Below are 10,254 nucleotides of genomic sequence, written 5' to 3'. Positions count from 1 at the left end.
ACTGTCTGATTATCCCTTTCTTAATGGTTCCTAACATTCTGTTCACTTTTTTGACTCCCACTGCACATTGAGCGGATGTTTTCAGAGAACTGTCCATGATGACTCCAAAATCTCTTTCTGGAGTGGTAACAGCTAATTTAATAATTATAATTAATCATCCAAATTAATAATAAATGATCATTATTTTATTTTGATGATTCCTCCACCCCACCCCGCTACCTGGGACTAGCAGCTCCACTTCGCTGACCTCTCCAGGTCCTGGCAGAGGAGAAGCCCTGGGAGCAGGAGGAGGCAGGTGGGGAGGGGGTGGGGGGACACATAGTTACAGAGACTGGGCCAAAGTCCAGCCCTGAGGGGCTCAGGGACTCAGATACCATAGAACTGGGGGCCCAGAAGTACTTAATTAGCAATGTCTAAATCAGATGTAGCCCAGTCAGGGTGCTGCTACAGAGAAGGTGTGTGGGAAGGCCCCTGTTTGCCTTTTATTTTGAATCCAATACAATCTGTGGCTGTGATTGGAAGGAGCGCTGGACTCTCACTACAGGACACTTCTGCATTCGCCTTTCACCCCTTTAAGACTTTAACATATTCAGCACCAGGGGCCTCAGGTCATTCACCATAAACTGTGCAGCAGGCGATTCTGGGAGCATTGAGCGCTCGGATTGGTGGCTACTGTGTGAAATGATGAATGGGCAAATCCTACCTGCTCCCAGGGAAGCACATCCTGACACTGCCAGCAGCTTTTGCTGAGCTCTGACAGATGCCACTAGGGTGACCAGATGTCCCAATTTTATAGGGACAGTCCTGATTTTTGGGTCTTTTTCTTATATAGGCTCCTATTACCCCCCACTCCCGTCCCAGTTTTTCACTCTTGCTGTCTGGTCACCCTAGATGCCACTGAGAGCTTCCTCTCCCTCCAGTCACCTAGGTGGGGGTCAGGGAATGTTTCCTGTGCAGCCCCTTCCTGGAGCTGGTGGGGGTAACTGCATACCTGAGTGCTGGTATATCCTCCCCATAGCTATAGAGGCTTGGAGGCTGCTCTGTGACAGGCACCAAACTCTGCATGATACTGCAGGTATTCAGGTCAAATTATTCTTAAGGACATTAACTGGCACATTCTTCTGCTGCTAAGGAATCATAGAATCATAGAATCTCAGGGTTGGAAGAGACCTCAGGAGGTCATCTAGTCCAACCCCCTGCTCAAAGCAGGAACGAGCATTAGTCACCTGCATGCTGCTACCAGCAGTGCTTTAACCTCCAGAATGGGACCTGTGACATCACCAATACATCACTGTTAGTTCATCACATCTGTTCCTCTGAAATCCAATCACCCCTCCATACCTGCAGCGTCTCAGCCTTGCCTTGCCTCCACAGCAGTGGCAAACCGGTTCGGAGAGTCTGCTTCCCCCACACCCCTTCACTCCAGATTTTTAGACTTTCTCAGAGTGTCCTAGGCTGGAACGAAAGGAGAAAACAAAATCACATTCACCTTTCTCCCAGTGCTAAGCACCATTCACAGCTGCAACCAGAGAGCTCTGTCGGCATCCAAATGGGAAGGAGGCAGAGTGCCCAGTACGCCGGGCAGCCCCTGGACAGACCCGAGGGGCCACGTTTCTCAAAAGGGGGAGGGAATGGCACAGGACCTGGGCTGCTCACTCAGCGCTTCACAAGCTGGGAGGCTCCAGTCCCTTTTCCTCTTCCTCCTGTGAAAATTGAACTGGCCTCCAGCTCGCCTCACCCATGGAAAACAGCTCTTCTCTTCTCAGACTGACAGATTCTTCTATGGCCAGAAGGGACCATCCTGATCATCTAGCCTGACCCCCTGCTTTACACAGCCCAAAGGATTTCACCAGCAATTCCTGCAACTTCTTGGTGAGCTAAAGAACATTGTAGCACCAGGGGTATCCAAAGGAGAGGCAAGACCACATTGTCAAAGAATCCAGCAAACTTTAATGCAGTCCATGACCTCACCCCACAGCACGGGCTCCCCGGGAGCTGGTAACATGCTGACCCATTCCCCAGACTGCAGATGTAGCTCTCCACCATGCTACTGTTCATGCACATCCCCTGGAACATTTCAGCCAGAAATTCCTCCTCTGTTCTCTGTGCAGTTCTCCAGGAACACCATCACCAGGACCCCAGCAATTGTTGTTACATCCTGATTGGGTAAGGCAAATGCCTATGGCCATTTGGAGAAGTATTCGAATCGATTTCCCCTCTCAGTCTCTGGCAAGGTTCCCAGCACATCAATGGCTGCTGGCTGTTCTGGGGCATCAGTGCACTGGGCCTACCAGGGGGTCCCTTCCACCCCACACTCATCACACCTCCCACACCAACTCTTCGCTCCTCTAACTCCTGAGCCGGTAGAATATTTGCTGAACTTGACTTGTGGGCTCTGTGATCCCAAAGTGATGCAAAATGATCTCCTGTAGGCAAATCATGCGCTGTTTCCAACACAGCCAACTGTCAGGTCTGGCAAAATCAGTTGCCACTCCATTTGATCCTCCCCGCAGGTCTGCCACTTCATGTCTAGTGCACCTTCCTACTGTAACCCTTCTGCCCATCTAAGTTGGCAGCAACAAGGGCCGGGTTCTGTATCTAGGCGTTCCGTTTCAATAACGCAATGCAAAACCGGCTCGAGCCCCCACCCAGTGACCTGGGACAATTACATACCACCCCCTGGGCGCCTCTAAGAGGCAATACTTCCCCTCTCGCAAGCACGGAGTCTGAGTGTAACAGAAAATGTTTAAAAAGAAGAACAGGAGGACTTGTGGCACCTTAGAGACTAACAAATTTATTAGAGCATAAGCTTTCGTGGACTACAGCCCACTTCTTCGGATGCATATAGAATGGAACATATATTGAGGAGATATATATACACACATACAGAGAGCATAAACAGGTGGGAGTTGTCTTACCACCTCTGAGAGGCCAATTAATTAAGAGAAAAAAAACTTTTGAAGTGATAATCAAGCTAGCCGAGTACAGACAGACAGACAGTTAGATAACAAGATAAACAAGAAAATGTTTAATAACATGAGGTAAACGACATCAGCATTAAATTGGAAAAACACCACAAACAGGCTTCATGAGCAAAAAACCCACCCCAGCAAATTGGGCTGTGTCCTTTCCCTTTGGTTCTTGAAACCAGCAACCCAAGAATCACCAAAGTCCCAAAAGTCCAACAACCCCAAAGTCTCTTGGGTCCAGCAACCCAAGGATCACCAAAGTCCCAAAAGTCCAACAACCCCCCAAAGTCTCTGTCCCTGGTCAGTGCAGCCCCAGAGTTCAAGCGGGGTGTGGGGGAAGGCACGCAGGGTGTTAAGGGGCACCTTACGTGATCCGAGGCCGACCGGCTGCCTCTCCGTGGGGTTCCGCCGCAGCCTTCTCCACGAGCCGCTCCACTCCACCAGCTGTCCCGCGAGCCGCTCCCGCCGTCCACGAACTGCTCTGGCAGCTGCTCCGCTCCGCTCACCGACCTGTGTGCCGCTCAGCTCTGCTCCACTTCAGCCGTTCCTTGGGCTGCTCCCCCAAGGCTCCGCTCTGCTCTGCTCGCTGCTTCTCCAGCCGCTCTGCCCTGCTCACCGACCTGTGAGTTGCTCAGCTCAGCTCCACTCCAACCGTCCCCGAGAGGCTCCACTCTGCGAGCTGCTCCGCCAGCCGCTTAGCAATATAGCTTCAGGCTCCCCCACTAGTTAACACAGTCTCAGTGATCCCAGCTCTTAATAACTTTAGCTCTTTTGTGATTTCAGCTCTTAGCAATTTCAGCTCATAGTAGGGGAGCCCCAGTGCTAGTGCACCATTGGCCCAAAGTGAATTCAGCTCAGTAGCCTGTAACTTGACTCCTAATGGAATCAAAGTTAGCTCTGATATTCCACAGTGGAGAGAGGAGGTAGTGCAATTGGTGTTTCAAACCCTCAAAGAGGGCCCATACCATCAGGTATAAATACCTGTCCCCATCCTCTCTCCCTTCATTGGGTTTTGTAACCCATGCCCCTTGTCAAGCAAGTGCTACTTAGGTAATGGTGAAGGACTCACTCAGTCCTTCCGTCATACAACAGTTCCACTGGCCTTGATTCACAGAATCAGGGTAACAAAACTTTATTCTTCCTGCCCCAATAATAGAGAAACTGGGGATCCCACACCAGCCTAAGTAACCACTGTGAGTTGCTGTTGTTTCATGCCAGGCGAGTGGGTGTGCCTATGCAAACAAGATCAGCCCCTGGAGTTCTTTTCCACACTCGCCATAATTCACCACCAGATGTCAGGGTAGAGCTCATCCGGACTCTGCTTACACTACTGCTCCAGGAGGTTCCACTGGGCCCACAAACCCCTAACCAGCTCGCTGTGGGAAGCAGTCTCCCGCCAAGAGCGTCTCTGTCCTGCCTGTAAAAGGAGTGCTATGTCCTCACCTTCAGACTTCATCTGCTGAACTGTCCATGTGTAACAGGGTGCACTCGCCCCACACTGGACGGGGTACCCCCACCCCATCACATCATGCCTCCTCAGCTTTTCCCCACCCCCATGAGGACAACATATCCCTGGACCTCCTCCTTCTGCTCCTGGTGGAGGCAATGCTGACAACTGCTTTCCAAGCAGGGGAGTCGAGAGAGGACATCTACATTCCAGTGCTGGACCCCTGACAGATGCACCTTGAAATGGTCCTGCTGCAATTTCGCCAGCCAACATGGTGACTACCTTTCAGGTTGCTGGAAGCTCAACAGCACTGCCGGGCAGCATGGTCAGTCCATATAGTGAACTGCTGCTCGTACTAGGTGTGGGTGAAATCTCTTGGTAGCTCTGAGTACTGCCAGGAGCTCCCTATGGGTCACACAGTAGTTCCATTCCATTCTGGGTTCTTGAAGGTTTCTTACAATAGTCTACAGCCTGCTCTTCTCCCCTCCACATGTAGGAAAGCCCAGCTCCTATTCTAGCCTTGCTAGCATCAGCACCAGGACAAGTGGACATCCTGGCAGGGGCACGCCAACACTGGTGCAGTGATCACAGCCTTCTTCGGCACGTTCTTGGAATGTCTGGCTGCACGTGGCTGTTCATCTACACGAAGATCCCTTGTCTGATAGTCAGTGCAGTGGGGCAGTTACCTCAGTGCGCACACACACATGCATGCACACATGCACACACACACACGCATGCACACACACGCACACACACAGCCTCATACAAACCTCCAATAGTAAGAGGAAAGCCCTTTTAACTCCAGTCACTGGGGGACATTCTGGGGTTCAAGACACTCTGACACTAATAAATTTGTTAGTCTCTAAGGTGCCACAAGTACTCCTGTTCTTTCTGCCACTGGAGCCACTTTTTCTGGGTCAATGGAAATCCCTTCCCCATCAACGTGTCCCAGGAACAGTTTTCCTGTGGACGCCTTTGTACGTTGCAAGGCGGAGCTTTAGGTTTGCTCTTCAAAACTGTTCCAGCACATTCCTCAGCCTTATCAGCATGAGCTCAGAGGCATGTGGACCAGGATGTCATCCAAGAGCAATTGACACCCAACAGATGGCAGACGCCCCAAGACATGCTCCATTAATCACTCAAATGTAGCTGGGCATTACACAAGCCAGACAGCATTACAGCGACAAACCCCGTCCCGTGGGAAAGGTGGTCTTTGCAGGGGCAGAATTTTCTTTCTCAATTTGCCTTGAGATGCTCAAGAGGCCAATGAAGAGAACCACTGGGATCCCACCAGTGCTTGCACCACATCATCAGTGTGAAGGCCTGGGTATGAGTCCTTGTGGGTCACATAATTAAATGTCAGTAATCGACACAGAACCCTGTTGGACTGGCCATGCCCACCGGCACCCTGGGGGATGCCCACAGACTTCTGGATAGCTCAATAACTCCTGCAGCTGCCTCTGTGTGGACAAGAGGCATATAACATGGGGTGGCTTAATCATCTGAGCTTGATGTACATTGATCTCCTTGACCATCCTGGATCAATCCAAGGTGCCCAGTTCCTGGGAGAATACACTCATATAATCCCACACACCAACTGCCATGAAACTGCCCTTTGACCTTATGCCAGCTGGGATCCTGCATGCTGACACATCTCCAATGCACCTGTCAGAACCGCAGAGGCCACTCCTGGATGGGAAGCAACTTCTTTCCCATACTGTCTCCTAAATAGATTAAACCCACAGGCCCTCATTTCCCACAACTAGACAGTTTCTCAGCAAGTCTAGTTGCTTGTTAGAGTCCTAGAGAAAATCCAAACCTTGCAACAGGTCATCTTGGATTGCAGCTACTCATATCTCCTGGGGCACCTCCGAACCTGCAGTTCTAGTTTTCAACGAGGTCTGATCAAGCACTGGCCAAATCACTTGCAGGCATCAGTTGCCCACTGGCTGGGCCCAGTCTCTACGTCCCATACACCCCATTTGTCCAGAGCTTCCAGACATACAACAGTGACAGGTGACCCTGTAGTAAATATTGTCAGTACAATATCCCACATAGCATCCTTCAGCCACCATTACAGATTGGATGTAGGAATCACTGGGTGAAATTCTCTGACCTGTGCTTTGCTGTGCTAGATGCTCATAATATTCCCTTCCAGACTCAGAATCTATGAACACTGGCTGTAACTACTACCTTGGGGAACCACAATTCTTTCACTGAGACTTTCTCCCACTTAGGGGGTATCAAGTATCAAAGGGGTAGCTGTGTTAGTCTGGATCTGTAAAAGCAGCAAAGAGTCCTGTGGCACCTTATAGACTATCAGACATATTGGAGCATGAGCTTTCGTGGGTGAATACATGCATCCGAAGAAGTGGGTATTCACCCACGAAAGCTCACGCTCCAATACGTCTGTTAGTCTATAAGGTGCCACAGGACTCTTTGCTGCTTAGTGGGTATGACATTCTTGGGTTGCTCTCTTCATTTTCTAGGCCTCCAGGCTGGGTCACCTGTGGCATGTCTACACAGCCCTTGGGAGCAAGGTCCCAGCCCAGGGACACAGACTTGCACTAGCTAGCACACCAGAAATGGTCGCGTGGACTTGGCAGCTCCAGCAATGAGTAGCCACCTGAGCTCAGACCTAGGGGGACGGGTGGGCTTGAGAGCTCGACCCACACCATCAGGGGCTCGTTCACCTGCCCATCTACCAATGTGATCTGTGCCATCATGTGCCAGCAATGCCCCTCTGCCATGTACATTGGCCAAACCAGACAGTCTCTACGCAAAAGAATAAATGGACACAAATCTGACATCAGGAATCATAACATTCAAAAACCAGTCGGAGAACACTTCAACCTCCCTGATCCCTCAATAACAAACCTAGAAGTGGCAATTCTTCAACAGAACAGACTCCAACATGAAACTACAGAACTGGAATTAATTTGCAAACTGGACACCATCAGATTAGGCCTAAATAAAGACAGGGAGTGTTACTCACACCTTCTTGTCAACTGTCTGAAATGGGTCACTCTCATTACCACTTCAAAAGCTATTTTTCCTCCCTTGGTATCCTGCTGTTAATTGATTTATCTCATTAGACTGACCTCACACTTGGTAAGGCAACTCCCATCCTTTCATGTATTTATACCTGCTCCTGTATTTTCCACTCCATATATCTGGTGAAGTGGGTTTTAGCCCACGAAAGCTTATGCCCAAATAAATTTGTTAGTCTCTAAGGTGCTACCCAGACACCCTACAAGAAGCCCAAGGCAGGGTTCCTCTCCCAAAAGACTCTGTTCCCCAAAAGTGTGTGTGGGGGGGATAGGTGTTCCTCTTCCCAGAACACCGTCCCTTCCTGCACACTCCCCCATAGCAGATGTATTTAACCCACACACAGGGGAAACACACTTAAAACAGATGCTTAGAAAAAGAATTACCGTCTGTAAATAATGGTGCCATGTGCAACAAACCCCAGGTGTGCCACGTCTTGGCCATTTGTCACATGCTTTGCTTGTTCATGTCAGCTGGGGGTTAGAGAAGAGCTGAGAGGTGCAGTGAAATCTAAGCCTGCAGTGCACTGACCCTAGAGAGGCAGGGGAGCCCCCTTTGCTTAAAGCATTTAAAAGTGGCTAAAGCCCTGGGGAATCCAGGGAATGGTCCCGCAGTGCCCGGTGTTATGGGAGGCTCTCGGCACTGGCAGCCTGAAGGAAATCTCTGCACTGCGGCTCCACTCATGCTAGCTATGGTGGGAGCGGTAGCACAGACCAGCTCCAGCCGTATGTGGGCATGTCTGCGCTGTGGCTGGCTCGTGCCAGCTGACTCAGGCTCACCGGGCTCGGGCAAAGGGGCCATTTAATTGCAATGTAGACGTTTCAGCTCAGGCTGGAGCCCGGGCTCTAGGACCCTGTGAGAGGGGAGGGTCTCAGAGCTCGGCTGCAGCCCCTTAGCCCAAGCCCTGAGTCAGCTGGCATGGACCACGTGTGGGTTTTGAATTGCAGTCATACCGTACGTCAACTAGACCTGCTTTGAGCTGTTCAGACATCAGGGGGGTCGGAACAGGCATCTGGTCTCTACTGGCCCACCCATGAGTGGCGCTTTGTGCAGGGAGACCTCCCCTCCCCTGACCTGCATCCCTCCCCTAGACAGAATGACTGTGCTCTACAAGAAAGAAGGGGAAGGATCGATACCCCCAGCCATGTTCTTTGCTAAGCAGAGTAACTGTGTTCAGTTGTCCTCATGCCGCGGCCTGCTGGGTGTTGGTTCTAACCCATGCGTCTGCCATGTGCACTGAGCACAGCCTCCCCAGGCCATTCTCTGAGCCCCAATCAATAGTTAACATCCAGAGCGCCAGCTTCTAGCTCATTTTCTGCTCTGGCTGCATCCTGCCTGGGGGACTTTCCAGGAGGAGAAAATTCCTCTTTGCTCATTTAAAACATTGTGACCACCTAACTCTTCCCCTCCCCTGGTCTCAGCGTAGGGATGCGCTGGCACCAGGCCAAGCAGACTGTCCGGCAGCTCATGGTATCAGCGCTGGCCAAACACACTCCTCCCTCAGGAGCTAAGGAAGCGGGAGCAGCATGGTGGTACTCCCAGGCCCAGCTCATGATGAATGGCTAACTGTAAATCTTGGTAGCGCCGAGTTTGAGCCACACACCCTCCTGTGCAGAGATCAGGCTCCGGTGCTGCTAACCCAGCAGAGGCGGCTGCAGCGAGGACAGAGCTCTACTAACGAAGCACTTTGCTCAGAATGCAGGATGTAGGTCTGGCTGGGCCTGTGTTTGTTTCAATAGAGAGATGAGCAGAAAAGCCTGGGCAAAGGAGAGTCTTTGGCCAGGAGCCGGCACTCTCCCAGGATGAGAACCCACCAGTGCAGGCAGGATTCCTAAGGAGCTGAAACACCGAAGATTTGCATGTGTCTCCTTTCCACAGGGAGAAATGCCCAAAGGAGCCAGCGTCCACTTTGCACGCCCTGTACCACACGCATAGCTGTACCCGAGCCAGGGCCAGCTCCAGGCACCAGGCAACCAAGCACATGCTTGGGGCGGCACCTGGTAAGGGGCGGCCAATCTTGGGGTGGCGGGGGGGCAGCGCGGCGCGGCATTCCGCGGGGGGGTCGCTCCGGCGGTGCGGCGCTCGGCGGGGGGCGGTCCGGCGGCGCGGCCCTTGGCGGGAGGGCGGCACGGGGCGCGGCGCTCAGGGGGGGTTCCGGTGGCTCGATGCTCGGCGGGGGTGGGAGGGCGCTCGGTGGGGGGGTGCTCCAGCGGTGCGGCCCTTGGCGGGAGGGCGGCACGGGGCGCGGCGCTCAGGGGGGGTTCCGGTGGCTCGATGCTCGGCGGGGGTGGGAGGGCGCTCGGTGGGGGGGTGCTCCAGCGGTGCGGCCCTTGGCGGGAGGGTGGTGCGCGGCGCGGTGCTCAGGGGGGGTTCCGGCGGCGCGATGCTGGGCAGGGGTGGGAGGGCGCTCGGCGGGGGGGTGCTCCGGCGGTGCGGCCCTTGGCGGGAGGGCGGCACGGGGCGCGGCGCTCAGGGGGGGTTCCGGCGGCGCGATGCTGGGCAGGGGTGGGAGGGCGCTCGGCGGGGGGGTGCTCCGGCGGTGCGGCCCTTGGCGGGAGGGGCGCGGCGCGCAGGGGGGGTTCCGGCGGCGCGATGCTCGGCGGGGGTGGGAGGGCGCTCGGCGGGGGGGGTGCTCCGGCGGTGCGGCCCTTGGCAGGAGGGGCGCGGCGCGCAGGGGGGGTTCCGGCGGCGCGATGCTCGGCGGGGGTGGGCGGGCGCTCGGCGGGGCGGTGCTTTTTTTTGCTGCTTGGGGCAAAAAAGTTAGAGCCGGCCCTGGCCCGAGCTAGCCCT

The sequence above is a fragment of the Chrysemys picta genome, chromosome 3 (assembly GCF_011386835.1).
Source record: "Chrysemys picta bellii isolate R12L10 chromosome 3, ASM1138683v2, whole genome shotgun sequence".
In the NCBI taxonomy this organism is placed as follows: Eukaryota; Metazoa; Chordata; order Testudines; family Emydidae; genus Chrysemys; species Chrysemys picta.
Note: the sequence above shows the minus strand (reverse complement) of the source record.